Here is a 17,905-nt window from a genome sequence, read left to right on the forward strand (position 1 = left end):
GGAGTAAAGGTGGTCAAGAGCCTCTGGATGAGCGTCTTCTTGTTTGTTTATGGCCGTACACAGTTCGTTGAGTGCGGTCTTAGTGCCAGCATTGGTTTGTGGTGGTAAATAGACTGCTACGAAGAATATAGATGAAAACTCTCTTCGTAAATAGAATGGTGTACAGCTTATCATGAGAGGAAAACCTTGGAAAACGACGAGGAAAACCTTGAGACTTCCCTAGATTTCATACACCAGCTGTTGTTTACAAATATACATAGACCGGCACCACTTGCCTTACCAGAGGCCACTGTTCTATCCTGCTGAAAAAGTGGCAACCCCGCCAGCTGTATGTTATTCATGTGGTCGTTCAGCCACGACTCGGTGAAACATAAGACATTGCAGTTTTTAATGTCACATTGGTAGGATATACATGATCATAGTTTGTCTATTTTATTATCCATTGATTGTACTTTGGGTAATAGGACCGATGGTAAAGGGAGATTACCCACTCGCCATCGGATCCTTACTGGGCACCCAGACCTTCGTCCGCCTTTCTCCGGCAAATAACTTGGATGAGGGCCTTGTCGAGAGTCTGAAGTAAATCCTTCCCGTTCGAATCGTTAAAGAAAAAGTATTCCTCCAGTTTGGGGTGAGTAATCTCTGTTTTGATATCTAGAAGCTCTTTTCGGTCATAAGACAGAGTGGCAGAAACATTATGTACAAAATAAGTTACAAATAACGTGAAAAAACATACAATAATACAATAGGTTTATTGGGCCGTAAAGCGGCAGCCATCTCCTCCGGCGCAATTATACCAGTACAATGACGGATTTATGGCTGTGATTGCTGCTTTTGTTATCTTTATAATGTGTGTTTGCTTGCCATGCCATGCTATGTAGCTATGGAAAAATGTGCCTTCTATAGCTTCGGCCTACCATAGCCTTGGCAGCATGCTATTGCATCCCCTTTCTGCCAGGAGCAAACCACCCTGTATCCCCCTGCTGACTTGCCTCTGAACTTGGTTCTGGTCGGTCCCAGGATGGGAGACCAGATGCTGCTGAAAGTGGTGTTGGAGGGCCAGTAGGAAGCACTCTTTCCTCTTGTCTAAAAATATCCCAATTCCCCATGGCAGTGATTGGGGAAATTAAGCTGTGTAGTGTGCCATTTTTTGTACAAGATGATAAACCGATTTCCTGACTTTCTGTGACCAGTAAAGATCCCATGGCACTTATTATAACAATAGGTAACCCCAGTGTTCTGTCAAAATTCCCAATCTGGCCCTCATACCATCATGGCCACCTAATCATCCCCAGCTTCCAAATGGCTCATTCAACCCCCCTCATCTCCCCCATAACTATTCCCCAGATCGTTGCTGTAAATGAGAACGTGTTCTCAGTCAACTTACCTGGTAAAATACAATAATTCATTTCTGGTCATTCATTGTTAACTGCTGCCATATTTAGGCATAATGTTACCCATTTCTATGCTTATTGTATTTGCATACATTTTTATATATATATTTTATTTAACTAGGCAAGTCAGTTAAGAACAAATTCTTATTTACAATGACGGCCTACCCCGGCCAAACTCGGACAAAACTGGGCCAATTGTGTGCCGCGCTATGGGACTCCCAATCACGGCCGTTTGTGATACGACCTGGATTCTAACCAGGGTCCGTAGTATCGCCTCTAGCACTGAGATGCAGTACCTTAGACCGCTGCGCCACTTGATTATTGCCATTAACAGCCGATTAATTATGTACAATGCATTTGGAAAGTTTTCAGACCCCTTGACTTTATCCACAAATTGAGCTCAGATGCATCCTGTTTACATTTATCAGCCTTGAGATATTTCTGCAACTTGATTGGAGTCCACCTGTGGTAAATTCAATTGATTGGACATGATTTGGAAAGGCACACACCTATCTATATAAGGTCCCACAGTTGACAGTGCATGTCAGAGCAAAAAACAAAAAACAAGGAAATGTCAGTAGAGCTGAAAGACAGGATTATTTTGAGGCACAGATCTGGGAAAAAAAAGGTAACAAAAAATATCTACAGCATTGAAGGTCCCCAAAAACACTGTGGCCTCCATCATTCTTAAATGGAAGAAGTTTGGAAGGACCAAGACTCTTCCTAGAGCTGGCCACCTGGCCAAACTAAGCAATTGAGGGAGAAGGGCTTTGGTCAAGGAGGTAACCAAGAACCCAATGGTCACTCTCACAGTGCTCTCGAGTTCCTCTGTAGAGATGGGAGAACCTTCTAGAAGGACAACCATCTCTGCAGAACTCCACCAATCAGGCCTTTATGGTAGAGTGGCCAGACGTAACCCACTCCTCAGTAAAAGGCACATGAATGCCTGTTTGGAGTTTACCAAAAGGCACCTAAAGACTCTCTGACCATGAGAAACAAGATTCTCTGGTCTGATGAAACCAAGATTGAACTTTGGCCTGATTGCCAAGCATCACGTCTGGAGGAATCCTGGCACCATGAAGCATGGTGGTGTTAAGCATCCTGTTGTGGGGATGTTTTTCAGCGGCAGGGACTGGGAGACTGGGCAGGATCGAGGGAAAGATGAACGGAGTAAAGTACAGAGATCCTTGATGAAAACCAGCTCCAGAGCACTCAGGACCTTAGACTAGGGTGAAGGTTTACCTTCCAACAGGACAACAACCCTAAGCACACAGCCGAGACAATGCAGGAGTGGCTTCTGGACAAGTCTCCTTGAGTGGCCCGGCAAGAGCCCAGACTTAAACCTGATAAACATCTCTGGAGAGACCAGAAAATAGCTGTGCAGCGATGCTCCCCATCCAACCTGACAGAGCTTGAGAGGATCTGCAGAGAAGAATGGGAGAAACTCCTCAAATACAGGTGTGCCAAGCGTCACACTTAAGAATACTGTCGTGGCAATTTCCTGTATTACCAAATGAGGAGAATTACAAACCACACACCAGTCATAGTTATACTTAAACTTCATATTTAATAATATGAGCTTTAACCTCTTGCTCCTACTGAGACGCTTGCGTCCCATCTAGAGCTCTGGAAATGCAAATGCGCTACGCTAAATGCTAATAGTATTAGTTAAAACTCAAACGTTCATTAAAATACACATGCAGGGTATTGAATTAAAGCTACACTCGTTGTGAATCCAGGCAACAAGTCAGATTTTTAAAATGCTTTTCGGCGAAAGCATGAGAAGCTATTATCTGATAGCATGTAACACCACAAAAGACCCGCAGGGGACGTAAACAAAATAATTAGCATATTCGGCGCTACACAAACCGCACAATAAAATAGAAAACATTCATTACCTTTGACCATCTTCTTTGTTGGCACTCCTAGATGTCCCATAATCGGTCCATATATAGCCTAGATATCGTTATATGTAGACTGTGTGATAAACGGAAAAAAAAGCGTTTCATAACGTAACGTCATTTTTTAAAATTCAAAAAGTCGACGATAAACTTTCACAAAACACTTCGAAATACTTTTGTAATGCAACTTTAGGTATTAGTAAACGTTAATAAGCGATCAAATTAATCACAAGACGAAGTATATTCTATAGCTGTCCGTCTGGAAAAATGTCCGGGTAGAAACTCAACCAAAATATCCGGTCCGAGACCTGAAGAACTGCGCTGCCTTGCATCTGTTTGACCAAGAAACAAATAGTAGGCAAATGACAAGACTCTAGACACCGTGTGGAAGCTGTAGGTACTGCAAGCTCAGCCCCATTAATTGTGGTTCACCTTTTAATCAATGGGTTCAAGTCGCGCAGGGATATATTTTTCCATTTTCAGTGATCAGATTTTCCTGCGCTTTCCGATGAAACGCACGTTATGTTATAGCCACAGCTGTGATTTAACCAGTTTTATAAACGTCTGAGTGTTTTCTATCCACACATACTAATCATATGCATATACTATATTCCTGGCATGAGTAGCAGGGCGCTGAAATGTTGCGCGATTTTTAACAGAATGTTCGAAAAATTTGGGGGTAGAAGGTGACTTTCAACAATTTACTATCTATAATGAATTGTTGAGAGTCCCAACATAATGGCAACTGAGATATTTTATAGCAAAGATACACCCCTCTCAACTTACATGACGAACCACAGATCTTAGGAACTCTTCAAGGCCTTTTACTTGAGAAAGGAGTATCCCTTAGCCAGATTGCATTCGCTATAAATTATCGCTGTTTGGTCTCTAAAACGAGGTTCTAATCTCATTCCTGGTACTCCATAGTACCAAATCATTACCTCATCCAAGGCATAACTCAATTGCCAACTCTATATACTCCCATCTCAAGTAAACCCCCTCTTCTCCCCACTCCTGGACAAGCTCACTGAGGGGAGCAACTTGCACACAGACATTGTGGAGAAAATAGATAATTGGTTCCCCCTTAACCTGTGTAGGGGGCAGTATTTGATGTTTGGATAAAAACGTACCCAAATGAAACCGCCCATTTCTCAGGCCCAGAATCTAGAATATGCATATAATTTTCAGATTAGGATAGAAAACACTCTAAAGTTTCCAAAACTGTCAAAATAGTGTCTGTGAGTATAACAGAACTGAAAACCAGAGGAAAATCTAACCAGGAAGTGCCTAATACAAACAAATCTCCCTGTTCCATTGCATGCCTTCCCTCCATTTAAAGGGATATCAACCAGCTTCCTTTCCCTATGGATTCCACATGGTGTGAACAGTCTTTAGACATAGTTTCAGGCTTTTATTCTGAAAAATGAGCAAGAACGATCACATCGCGTCAGTGGATGGCTGGGTGCCAGCAGAGGTTTGCATGTGCAACAGCTTGGAGCAGCTTCTCTCTCTCCTATTGAAAAAGCTACGGTCCGGTTGAAATATTATTGATTATTTATTGTAAAAAAAACCTGAGGGTTGATTATAAAAAACGTTTTACATGTTTTTACAAACTTTACGGACAATATTTGGAATATGACCTGCACGAGCCTGTGGATTTCTGAACAAAACGTGTCAACCACATGGAGGTTTTTGGATATAAAAATAATCTTTATCGAACAAAAGGAACATTTATTGTGTAACTGGGAGTCTCGTGAGTGAAAATATCCGAAGATCATCAAAGATAAGCAATTCATTTTATTGCTTTTCTGACTTTTGTGACAAATCTACTTTGCTGCTAGCTGTTTGTAATGTTTTGTCTGCTGAGAGAGATGTCCTAACATAAACGCTTGGTTAGCTTTTGCTGTAAAGCTTTTTTGAAATCTGTTATGCCTGGTGGATTAACAACAAGCTAAGCTATGTTTTGCTATATTGCACTTGTGATTTCATGAAAATTAAATATTTTTAGTAATTTAATTTGAATTTGGCGCTCTGCAATTCAGCGGATGTTGACGAAAATGATCCCGCTAACGGGATGGGTGTGCCAAGAATTAATTACGCCATCCCTTCACATGGTGTAACAGATACATTCACATATGAAGGCAATTTTCCATTCTGACCTCTCCCCTCTCTGGTCCCCAAGTGATTGATCCCTAGCTGAGAAGGGAAAAGTGCAACTGCTAGCAGTATAGTCCAAAGGGATACATTCTAATGACAAGTATCTCATATAAGCATATTATGCAAATAAAACATCTTATCTATGTTACCCAACTAATTCTGATTCATCCGCCACAATACTCGAGGCTGTAATCGCTGCCTAAGGTGCTTCAACAAAGTACTGAGGAAAGGGTCTGAACACTTATGTAAATGTGATATTTCAGTTTTGTATTTTTAATGAATTGGCAAACATTTCTAAAAACAGTTTTTGCTTTGTTATTACAGATTGATGAGGGAAAAATACAATTTAATCAATTTTAGAATAAGGCTGCAACATAACAAAATGTGTAAAACGTCAGGGGGTCTGAATACTTTCCGAATGCATTGCTGTTATTACTCGTTACCTTTCCGTGTGTCTTTTTAAATGAATCATACTCCATACAAAACTATCCAAGTCTCAAGCTAACAATTGTCAGTCATTCCCTGCCATGTATCATCTCCATTACCTGAATCTATAAATACCCTTAAACTGAACTTCATCTGCTCTTTAACTGGAGTCCCACAGTAGACGGACATTTTACCTTTATTTAACTAGGCAAGTCAGTTAAGAACAAATTCTTATTTTCAATGACGGCCTAGAAACAGTGGGTTAACTTCCTTGTTCAGGGGCAGAACGACAGATTGTTTACCTTGTCAGCTCGGGGATTCGATCTTGCCGGCTACCTGCTGTCTCGAATAAATGTTTTGGGTGTGGTAGATTATTATAAATGTTGTTGAGTTTGGCCATTAGTGAGTTTATTCATGTGTGACAATATTCAAGATATTCACTATGTAAAGCCACTGCAATGATGTCCTTTTGCTTGCAGTTGGTTTGATTGGAGAGGCTTTGTTGGTATGAGGTACAGGCAGTTTACTGGCAACACCCTCTAAGGTGACTGTTTTTAAGTAAAGTAATTGGTATTTCTAAAATATCTATTGTTTACGTAAATGCAGAGGGTAACAGTATTTTTTTTCTACCATCAGAGGTACAGTATTGCTTGACACTGTTTTTGGTAATCTTGTGAGCTTGGTCATCTGAATCTATGGAAAAGCACTGCTGGATTTCAGAAAGCTATCGAGTGGAAGTAACATATCTAAGTAATTTTGATGTAGTTGTGTAAATGCGTGTTATTCCTCTCTCAACCAAGCAAACCTAATCCTCTAAGCTTGAATAAATTTAGCTTGTTCTTTATCTTCCTCTGTACTGTTTCTCTTTAATGGGCCTAGAACCTGTCTAACGTTTAGATGTTGCAATTGTAATACATTTTTTATATGTTTGGTAAGGTGTTGACTGGGCTGTTGCATTGCTCAGAACTGTTGACACAACTCAATAGGTGGCCTGTCACAAAACAGTGTCTTATGTTCTGGTTGAGGTGTTCCCCTCATTAAACAGTAACTTGTGTAGTATGGTCGTTGAGACATTTTAGCTAACCCTGGTCAGGTGTTACTATAATATACTACAGTCATGTCTGCAAAAACACTACAGTAAATACTACACTTTACTAGTCATTTAGGGAAAGGAAAGTATCTAGTCAGTTGTACAATTGAATGCATTCAACTGAAATGTCTTCCACATTTAACCCAACCCCTCAATCAGAGAGGTGCAAGGGGCTGCCTTAACTATGCATAGTTCTAAAATAACTCATAAATAAGAAGCATGTGACACATACAATTTAAATAGATTTTGAAATCCCCGGCATGAGCTCGCCAAGGAAAGCATGTTCAAATCAAAACAGCATCGACAAAGCTAGCAGTAAAGCTAGCTAGCAGTCCAATCGTTTGAAAAATTATAACGTAAGCACGACGTGACCGAGGGATACTACAGTATGTAGTATAGTACTCTCCAGTATACTACACAATTATACAGTAAGGACTACATGATCGAGGAATACTACAGTGTGTAATATAGTATTCCACAGTATACTACAAAAGCCAAGAGTAAGCACTACACCATTGAGGAATACTGCAGTGTGGAGTATAGGACTCTACATAATACTACAAAATTCTATAGTAAGTACTATATTATTCCATAGTAAACTATATAATTTTTTATGTGGGTGCAGGAATCGCCCCTCGCTCCTGTGTGAACCCGAGTCTTATCATGGAATTACCCTAGAGTGCTCACATACTGTACATGTTGAATGTACTGTATACACATTGTGTTTCCGTAATACTGGACCAAAGCGGTGCTGTATGTGTTTTTCCCTTGTGAAGCAACATTACCTGGTTTAATAGGTCAAAAATATTTACTCACTCTGTGTTTACCTCAACTCTCCACCACAGTAGAAAAACATGGCTTCTGTCAGCCTTCAACGATTCCCAAGAAAATATATACCACAACAATAACTCCTGACATTACTCCTCCAACAAACCATCTAAGGGACAGATCAGCCCATCATTAATGACATTTTCATGGCAGTAATTATGCCCCTTAGCGGTCCGCGGTCTTACTGCAGGGGTCCACAAAAACACATTTTGAAAAAGGGGATTTCTTTTCAATGAAATGATTATCGCTATCAACATTTTTAATGGCATACCTACAGTATTAGACAGGTGATTCATAATAGAAAAGAGGGGAATATCTTATTTCTAATGATGTCAACCGTATTTCTCAACTCCTAATATCGAGCCAATTATACTCACTGGAGTATGTGATTTTTAAAATGTCCATTAATTTTCCTTGCCGTTGTCATTCACCTGATGATAAGACAAGTCTTGAGAATTATTATTTTTGGCTAACGTATGATGGAATCCCTGGGTTGCCGGTTGTCTGGAAGGGGGCGAGAAAAAGTAGAAGATCCCTGTCTTAGAAGGCAATCTGGACTAAAAATCATGGACTTTATGGCAATATTACTGGGAAAATGCTACCACAGGCATTTTCTAAAAAAAATTGAGTATGCCTACCATCTCAACCAATGTGTAAGCTATGCTGTGCTATATCCTGTTTGCGTCAATGTACATTTTATCCGGAGGGATGCCAATGTCAGGCATAATGTTATAAAACAAATACGTTTGACGTCATTTACTATTCTGTACACATTCATGACCATGATTTTGTTAAGACCTTGATGAGGATTTAGATACTGCATAGATCCTATGTATTGTATTCCAGAGCTGAAGCACTAAGCTGTGCTGTGTTGTTGTAGGAGAACCGTATGATGTTGCAGAGCCATGCTATAGCCTTCGTCAGCCTCCACAGTCCTGTCAGGGGGGCCGACACCCTGCGTTCCACTGCCTCTTTCTCATTGCTGCAACTCACCTCTGACATTCAGACGGTACAATACTATACTCCTACCTTTTAGACAGGTGATTAATAATAGACCGTGTCATCACCATATTCTCTTCGAGGACATGAGGAATCCTCACAGAAAAAGCAAATTAAGTGATGATCAGTTAAGTGGTCAAAGTCTATCGCTTCAACATAAGATGCTTTGCAAATGACTGTATTTAAGAGTCCATTTGTTTCTGTGGGGAATGAGACCTCTATCTGCTGGTTGCTACCCTGAATAACTGTACCTTGTGATGGAGTGTTGAAAGGGTAAACTTAGTTATTAAACGCTGTCAGTGTTTCCTTGTCTTTGGTAAGCAAAGCTACATGGGAGTCAGAAGAAGGTGGACTCTCATGGCAGAATGCTCCATTATTTCCCCTCTGGCCATAATCCTGTTAATTAACCTAAATGCCAGTCCACCGGTGACATTTGGGAAGTAATAAAAGTGAGCACACCTACCATGGCATAATAGAGCTTAATCACACAGTAGTGTAAACTCAGCAAAAAAAGAAACGTCCCTTTTTCAGGACTCTGTCTTTCAAAGATAATTTATAAAAATCCAAATAATTTCACAGATCTTCACTGTTAAAGGTTTAAACACTGTTTCCTTGATCAATGAACCATAACCAATTAATGACCTATTAATTAACCTGTGGAACGGTCGTTAAGACACTAACAGCTTGCAGACGGTAGGCAATTAAGGTCATAGTTATGAAAACTTAGGACACTAAAGAGGCCTTTCTCCTGACTCTGGAAAAACACCAAAAGAAAGATGCCCAGGGTCCCTGCTCATCTGCGTGAAGGTGCTTTAGGTATGCTGCAAGGAGGCATGAGGACTGCAGATGTGGCCAGGGCAATGCATTGCTATGTCCGTACTGTGAGACGCCTAAGACAGCACTACAGGGAGACAGGACAGACAGCTGATCGTCCTCGCAGTGGCAGAACATGTGTAACAAGACCGCACAGGATCAGAATATCTGAACATCACACCTGCGGGAAAGGTACAGGATGGCAACAACAACTACCCAAGTTACACCAGGAACACGCAATCCCTCCGTCAGTGCTCAGACTGTCCGCAATAGGCAGAGGAATGAGCGTTACCCCCGAGGCCTGTACTCTGGATCGATTTTGGAGGTGGAGGGTCCGTCATGGTCTGGGGCGATGTGTCACAGCATCATCGGACTGAGCTTGTTGTCATTGCAGGCAATCTTAACTCTGTGCTTTACAGGGAAGACATCCTCCTCCCTCATGTGGTACCCTTCCTGCAGGCTCATTCTGACATGACCTTCCAGCATGACAATGCCACCAGCAATCCTGCTCGTTCTGTGCATGATTTCCTGCAAGACTGGAATGTCAGTGTTCTGCCATGGCCAGCGAAGAGCCCGGATCTCAATCCCATTGAGCACGTCTGGGACTTGTTTGATTGGAGGGTGAGGGCTAGGGCCATTCCCCCCAGAAATGTTCAGGAACTTGTAGTTGCCTTGGTGGAAGAGTGGGGTAACATCTCACAGCAAGAACTGGCAAATCTAGTGCAGTCCATGAGGAGGAGATGCACTTCAGCACTTAATGCAGCTGGTGGCCACACCAGATACTGATTGTTACTTTTGATTTTGACCCCTCCTTTGTTCAGGGACACATTTTTCAATTTCTGTTAGTCACATGTCTGTGGAACTTGTTCAGTTTATGTCTCAGTTGTTGAATCTTGTTACGTTCATACAAATATTAACACATGTTAAGTTTGCTGAAAATAAACGCAGGTGACGGTGAGAGGACATTTCTTTTTTTGCTTTTATCTCACAGAGAGAGGAAATTGCCTCTACATACAGTGCATAGCAATATATTTATATTTCTTCCTGGAAATGTGTGAATAAATAAAGGTAAAAAATAATAATACTAGGTACAAACATCATGTACCAGGTCGGACCCCTCTTTGCCTCTAGAACAGCCTGAATTCTTCAGAGCATTCTACAAGTTGTCGCAAACATTCCACAGGGCTTTCGTCCTTGCTGATGCAATAGCCCAGTCAACACCTTACCACTCCTCAATTGTCGTTGTTGGTGATTACATGCCCACTGGAGCCACTTCTCCTTTCTTTTAGCTGATAGGAGTGGAACCCAGTGTGGTAGTCTGCTGCAATAGCCCATCCGTGACAAGGATCAGTGTTGTGCGTTCCGAGATGTCGTTCTGCATGTCACGGTTGTACTGCGCTGTTATTTGTCTGTTTGGTGCCCGCCTGTTAACTTACACAATTCCTGCTATTTTCCTTTGACCTCTCATCATCGAGCTGTTTTCGCCCACAGGACTGCCGCTGACTGGATGTGTTTTGTTTGTCGCACCATTGTCAGTAAACCAAAGATACGGTCGTGCTTGAAAAACCCAAGAGGGCGGCCATTTCTGAGATATTAGATCCGGCTTGCCTGGCATCGACGATCATACCACGCTCAGAGTCGCTTATGTCACTCGTTTTCCCCATTCTAATGTTCAATCGAACAGTAACTGAATGTCTCTAAACCTGTCTGCCTGCTTTATTTAGCAAGCCACAGCCACGTGACTCACTGTCTTAAGGAGCGATCCATTTTCGTGAATTTCCGCGGTGGGTTACCTAATAATCTGGCCAGTGATTGTATGTTAATCCTTTATAAATTCAGCCAGGTTTTCAAAGTTATTTTTGTCCCAATTAAGATACTGTAACTTGTTTGTGGACCATTTGTTTTTGGTCTTACACTCCTGATTACTACTTTGTTCTTGCCCTCTGGAATCAGCAAAAGCAACTACACAGTGTATTAGTCTTTCACTCTTTCATACATACAACTACCTGTATAATGTGTTCTTATTGTAGTCTGTTCCTTCAGAAAAGTGTAATTACTTATGGTAACAGTAGACGGCCAATCAGAGCAAGATAATATAACTGTCCTTATTATCATGCTAATAGAAAGAAATCCCATCAAAACAACGTTGGCAGGTCGTCTCTATATGCTACTTAATATAATGTTTACATACCCTACATTATTCATCTCATATGTATACGTATATACTGCACTCTATATAATCTACTGCATCTTTATGTAATACATGTATCACGTATCACAAGCCACTTTAAACTATGCCACTTTGTTTACATACTCATCTCATATGTATATACTGTACTCGATACCATCTACTGCATCTTGCCTATGCCGCGCTGTACCATCACTCATTCATATATCTTTATGTACATATTCTTTATCCCTTTACACTTGTGTGTATAAGGTAGTAGTTTTGGAATTGTTAGTTAGATTACTCGTTGGTTATTACTGCATTGTCGGAACTAGAAGCACAAGCATTTTTACTACACTCGCATTAACATCTGCTAACCATGTGTATGTGACAAATAAATTTGATTTGATTTTTTGATTTTGTGTGCTAATGTCCATTGACTAATTAGAGGCTACAATTCCAAGGATTGAATGTGTAGCATTAGATGCAGCAACAATAGGGATTTGTGAAACTACAAACTAGTCATTCTTCTCCATCTTTTTTTCATGGGAAGAGCTGCGAACTCCAGGATGGTTTGTTTGCTCATCATGCCACGCACATACATCCACGTGCTCCGTGTCCCTTTGTCCTTATTGCGCATTCAGTTGCAGCTGAGTCTGAATAGCTTCTATCACACTATTAATCTTTTCAAGTAGCACTCTTGAGAGGCACCAGGTAGGCTCACTGGTCTCAATATTTTGAGACACTTTAACCACATAATAAATCATGTTTGGGCTAGCGCTGTAACACTTTCTACTTATCTTACTTTGCAGCTGTCTTCAAAGCAGAGATGCCACTGTGTTGATGTGTTTCGAATGGGTGCTTTGGGAACCAATTATAGTACAACATATACTTCTTTGGGGATTACGGAGCCAAGCATACCAATTTTTTTGTTGACTTTCATCATTTAATTGGGTATTGTTATAGCAATGTGTGTGTTTCGTTCTATTTTAAACTGAAGGTTCGCAGCGGATTGGCCGTTGCTGGAATGAAAGAGGAGCAGTGTCACCTTCATCAAATATTATTTCCAAGCAGAATCATCCACCACTCTGAGCTGGAATTCTCCAGAGTTCTGTTGTTTGTTGTGGGATGTTTAATTCACCACTTGCAGTGTTTGTGTCTTTAATGTATATAGATTAGGGTCATCGGGATATAACCAAATATGTTCCATGGAGTCCACAAGGCTGTTTGTTCGGCAGATCAGTGGATCTCCTAAAGGAACCTATTTACTTTTATCTGTTGCTGTGATTGTGCTCTGTGAACATTGGAGCAACACAATAAAATGTCCCCGTCTCTGCATAATGTCTGTGATTCTAGATTCCTATTCAATATATTCTTTGCTAAACCCTGTTAAGCCTTAATAATCCACTATAAAGTTCCCATCTATTGCATTTTACCAGTGAACAAGAGATTGTGTCGGAATTTATTCACTGTATGTTGTGGCCAGTGAGCGCTCAACTTATTCATGGACAAACAGGCCAAGAATAATTAGATCACAGATCCTTTTTCACCAGAGGTGATCTGATATCGAAATACTTGTTGCCATAAAAGTCTCTCTACGCTGGGATTCAGGAATAGACCACAATGGAATACATTATTTCAATTACAATTGACAACCAACCATAATCCATAAATGTTGCCTGAAATATACATGATGCACTGATGCATGCATTTTTTATATTTAGTGGCAAGGGACACCATGTTTCACTACTGAGTAGTGCTGCACCTTAGGATTCAAATATCTCTGACTCTCTCTCTCCCCCTCTCTTTCTCATTCTTGCATTAGGCAGTACATAAGTGACCTATATAAAAATTGACATTCTGATAGTATTCTGATAGAAAATCCATTTAGAAAAGAAGTCTATCTTGTAATCCTTTCAGCGTAGTCACTTCTGATTAAAACAGGTATAGCAGTACATAAGCTTTCAAAATGTGTTTGTCCAAGCAGAACTCAACTGTTGAGATTCAGAATGGAAACAGTTCCTACATTTTGCGCTGTTAAGATCCATTCTTCACTTCTACAAGTTCAATTTAGCCGGAGAGAGGTTATACTATTGCAAATAACTTAGATAATAGATAGATAATACTTCTCCTTATCTCTCACATCTCTCACATTCACTCTGCTCAACATAATAGTATTGACATGGAATATATAGATTGCAGAACTTAGAAGCTGCAAGGAAGAGTGATCCGTTTGTTTGTTTTGCATAAATCTGTCTTCAAATGTAGAGTTCATAGAAAAATCATTTGGATAAGATGTGTTTGAGTTCATAGCCATTGTATCAGTTTGGTGTTGATTAAAAACAGCATGCCTCTGAATTAGTGGTGCTATTAAAAGGACATTTAAAACATTTTCAACTTCATATTAATCATCTCCAGCACCACCTCAACATCAACGTATGTGAAAATGGCGCTATTCTATTTTTGTAGTGAAGAAAATAGAGGAAGATAAGTGTTTCCAAGGACATCTTCAACCAATTAGTAGACAATTAGAAGGCAATGTCTACACATAATTGGTTAAAATCACGATACACACCAATGTCATTGGAAACACTTATCTTCTATATTTTTTACTACAAAACATAGAAAAACACGGCATTTTCACATATGTTGATGGTGGTGGTGCTGGAGATGATGAATATAAAGTTGAACATTTTCGACATTTCCCTTTAAGGAAAACCTTGTTCAGGAAACTCAGAGAGTTTTAGCATCATCTTCTGTATGTATCTCCAGGCTATGTCACATCGGCTGCAAATCCTAAACACAGTATTGCACTTTTTTTTTTTTTTCGTTATTTTACCAGGTAAGTTGACTGAGAACACATTCTCATTTACAGCAACAACCTGGGGAATAGTTACAGGGGAGAGGAGGGGGATGAATGAGCCAATTGTAAACTGGGGATTATTAGGTGACCGTGATGGTTTGAGAGCCAGATTTGGAATTTAGCCAGGACACCAGGATTAACACCCCTACTCTTACAATAAGTGCCATGGGTTCTTTAATGACTTCTGAGAGTCAAGACACCCGTTTAACATCCCATCCAAAAGACAGCACCCTACACAGGGCAGTGTCCCCAATCACTGCCCTGGGGTATTGGAATATTTTTTAGACAAGAGGAAAGAGTGCCACCTACTGGCCCTCCAACACCACTTCCAGCAGCATCTGGTCTCCCATCCAGGGACTGACCAGGACCAACCCTGCTTAAGCTTCAGAAGCAAGCCAGCAGTGGTATGCAGGGTGGTATGCTGCTGGCAAATGATAATATCTGTCATGAAAGGAGAATGAATACGGTTAATACTCTCCTTCAACAGCATTCATGACCAGGGTTCATATTCATAAAGTGCCTCGGAGTGATGATCTAGGATTAGGTGTTCACTGTCCATGTAAAGTACTGAAATCTTATTATTATCTAAAAGACAAAACCGATCCTAGATCATCATTCCTACTCAGATAGGTTTTGTGACTTAAACCTTGAGTGCATGTTCGAAACGTCTTAATGGTAGCTGGTACTGTAGCTGTAGTATCCAAAGCTCTAATTCCCCACTCACTTTGCCATTTTTCCCGAGCTATTTCCTCAGCTTCCCTAACCAGAGTGTGTGGATGTTGCAGAGTAGATTTGGAGGTGTTTGTGTAGACACTGATTACCCTTGACTCAATTAGCCAATGTATTGTCACACTGCACAGACAGGGTCACCCCAGGGATGTTCCCATAAAGGAAGTTATGTGATCACATCTGTCTGCTGGGCTGGAACTGTTCTGGAACTGTCTGTTCTTTCTACACGTAGGTGGCTGTCAGTCTCTCAGTCATGACATCAAAGCTGAAGCCGATGACACAGCAGAATATCATCCTCCTCCTCACTCCTACATATTATACTGTAGTGTAGAGAATGATACGTTTCACTTGGACTCTAGAGAGAGAATACTTCTTTATTGCACAGTCTGTGACACAGCAATTATTAGCCATTAGAGAAAGGCATAATATATGAGAATGGAATTCTGCATGACATCCTTGAATGATTCCAATTCCAATCTCATTCCATTTCATTTCAATACCTTTATGGCTCGACGCCCATAGACAAATGTCTTTCATTTACCCTTATTGCGAAGAAAACTCCTAGTTGAGAGGGTCAAGTCCGTACCACCATTCTCACTCCTATTCTATTCCTCTCATTAGACGTTCACATCTATTTACAGTATATCAATCACATTCTCACAAATGCACACGGGCAGCTGCCTACTGAGCCATCTTTCACAGACAAGATTACACAGTGGAATAGAGTGCAGCGAGCGATCATAGTTCACTCTCTACATACAAGATTAATCACAGTGTTCTGCCTGGAGATTTACTAGTTTAGTCCCATATTTATCAGAGCGGGATAAAGATGATGAGCATTATTTCACTAGTATTCACAGCACTCAGACATCCTTTTATCTGTAACACAACACCATGTCTGTCTGGAAATGTTTTTCAAGCTTCAACGTTTAGAGGAAATGTGTACAAGTGTCTGTGTTATGGCAAAGGTTCATGGCAAAGAGTTGGCGATACCAATCTTGATTTCATAAAAACAAATATATTTAATCAATAAGGTCTGAGGAGGTTTGGTATATGGCCAATATACCACGGCTAAGTTGCATCGTGCCTGGATACAGCCCTTAACCGTGGTATTTTGGCCACATACCACAAACTCTGCGAGGTGCGTTTTTGCTATTATAAACTGGTTACCAACGTAATTAGAGCAGTAAAAATAAAGGTTTTGTCATAACCGTGGTATACAGTCTGATATACCACATCTGTCAGCCAATCAGTTTTCAGGGCTTGAACCACTGGGTGGTTCATATATATAGCTCTCTGGTTCGCTCAACAAACTGGGTGGTTCAAGCCCTGAATATTATTTTATTTTATTTATGGTATTATGATATTGAGTTAGGCTTGTAATGGTTGTAGCATGTTACTATAAGAGATCCAACACACCAGCAGTATGCCTGCCCAATAGAGACGGCCCTCTTGGAAGGCAGCACCATGTATTATAATCTATGTTGGTCATCAATTAGTGTATAATCAATAAACCCTCGCTAGTAAACTAGCTTGTCTGACACATTTGAACAGGGCCTCTCTTTTTCTCTCTCTCCCACTCTCTCGATCTTGCTCCCGCTCTCTCTCCTACCTCGCTCTCGCTCTCTTTCCTTCTATCTCAATGTTGCTCTCTCTCTTTAATTTCCCTCTACCTTTTATGCTCATAGAGTTTGAATGCTTTGTAACTCACCAGTTCAACAGAACCTTGAAGAAAATATACTAAATAAATGGTGGACATTAAACCCTTTTGTTATGATGTTCTTAGAAACGCAGTTGCGTACAGTATATACTGGTACCTACTACTGTATACCAAAACATTAAGAACACCTTCCTAATATTGAGTTGCCATACCCCTATACACAATTCATGTCTCAAGGCTTAAAAATTCTCCCCTTCATCTACACAGATGTACACTTAGTGTATAACCTTACAGAAATTCTACGTGATTTCACACATGTAAAATCACATGATTTTACGTGAAATTTCACATGAAAACAGGTGTTTTTGGAACTTCACGTGATCACATTTTGACATGTGTAGTTTATCATATTAACTTCCACAAAAGATCACATGTTTTTGGAACACTTCACATGAAATTCAAAGGGTAGGATCAATAGATAAAGGCAAAAATCTATCTGTAAGGGAACATATATTCCTGCATTATATGCAATTTGCCCAAGATTGATATGATTTTAAGATACAGTTTAGCTAATGTTAACATGTTCTTCTAATAACACAATGTTGAACATAGCATACAAGTTGAAAAGCATAATCATTAGCCCTCAGCAAAAAACTTTTATTTTTTTATTTTTTTATCTTTACAATTCTTTGGATACAACCATAAGACTTGAGTCTATTTTATCTACCTAGAAAGAAGTACAGTTCAATTTGTTATTTCGATAGAAAGAAAGAAAACAGACTACAAAAATGGCCGTGCTATGCAGAACAAAATCATACTGCTATTATTGCTGTCTTGTTACTAATATTAGCTTTGCACAAAGATGATGCTTTATATTG

The 17,905-nt window shown here is 40.2% G+C and overlaps 1 pseudogene; it reads left to right on the forward strand.

Annotated features, from left to right (window-relative positions):
• The window catches only part of LOC135561343 (inactive N-acetylated-alpha-linked acidic dipeptidase-like protein 2), a 425,784-nt pseudogene that overhangs the window by 311,031 nt on the left and 96,848 nt on the right, over window positions 1-17,905 (forward strand).

Source organism: Oncorhynchus nerka, linkage group LG17 (genome assembly GCF_034236695.1).
Source record: "Oncorhynchus nerka isolate Pitt River linkage group LG17, Oner_Uvic_2.0, whole genome shotgun sequence".
NCBI lineage: Eukaryota > Metazoa > Chordata > Actinopteri > Salmoniformes > Salmonidae > Oncorhynchus > Oncorhynchus nerka.